The sequence below is a fragment of the Gavialis gangeticus genome, unplaced genomic scaffold (assembly GCF_001723915.1).
Source record: "Gavialis gangeticus isolate Ggan-Ray unplaced genomic scaffold, GavGan_comp1, whole genome shotgun sequence".
Classification (NCBI taxonomy): domain Eukaryota; kingdom Metazoa; phylum Chordata; order Crocodylia; family Gavialidae; genus Gavialis; species Gavialis gangeticus.
Genome location: NW_017729025.1, coordinates 42,436,807 through 42,438,032, shown reverse-complemented (window position 1 = coordinate 42,438,032; position 1,226 = coordinate 42,436,807).

Below are 1,226 nucleotides of genomic sequence, written 5' to 3'. Positions count from 1 at the left end.
GCCCTTTACTTCCAAAAAGTGATCTTCACCATAAAAAGGTTGGAGACCACTGGTGTAGAAGGTCTTAGACAAGAGCCATTTAGTCTCTGTTAGTGGAGGAGAAAGCAGTTGCAGCATAGGGCTGTTAGCTTTAAAAGTATCTGAATAAATGAGAAAACATAAGTAGGCAACTGTCTGTCCTTCTGGACCATGGTATATGTGTGAGAGGTTACCATGCCTTTTGATGCATATGTGTAGGGAGGGGAGTGGAGGGTGCTCAGACTTTCAACCCCTGCATAGGCCATTGAGACAGAATCCAAAGGCCAGACAGTCTGAATGTTCAGAGGCTTGATAGCTGTAGTTATATGTGAACCTGGGTTAGGATTCTACCACTGAACCTCAACAGTGGGTTGTTATATCATGAGTGTTCAAATAAAAGTCTGTCGTACAAAAATGAAAAGGTATTTTGATATCCTTTTTCTTTTCATTTCCTCCGTGTGTGTGTGTGTGTGTGTGTGTGTGTGTGTACTTCATTTATTTATTTATTTTTAAGTTTTATTATTTCTTTTGATTTGAGCTCTAATAGAGTTGACAATCTTATGTGCTTTAGCTATGTCTGAAGCTTGTATTAAAATTTAAAAATTTGTCTCTGAAAAGATTGTTTGTTCATTTGCTTATTAGAGAATCTCCCTGTTGTGCTGTCATAAATAAGCATTCCATAACATAAAAAAGGTTTTGCTAAAGTATCTTTGTGTTACGGTAGTATTGTCAGTGATACAGGGTGGGTTTACACATTCATTAATGCTCTTTAGGAAATGTGCATTAAATCTAGTACCTCCATTGTGAGGTACTAGAAAATGTGCATTAGCCTATTTTAATGCATATTAGCTAAAGAGCACATTTTTTGTGGCGCTTTAATGCACATGAAAGCACACGTGTAGACATGCCCACAGAATAATTTGTACAAATGACAGGACTTCTAAAACTTTGCAGTTTGCATACAGATTTGCAGGAAATTATTAGAGGACTTAAATATACCACTTTGGTCAAGATTTTAGTCTTTATTACTTCATTTAGTACTAACTGATTAATAAACATCTTCTGTGGTGTTTATAATAAAATTGGGGAAATAGTCTGATTTTTTTCAGGGTTGTAATCACTGCCTCCATTCTAGGTCTGCCATACTTTAAAAATATCTTTAAAATACATCATTGCTGACTGGAAAGCTACTTTAAAAGTAACATATG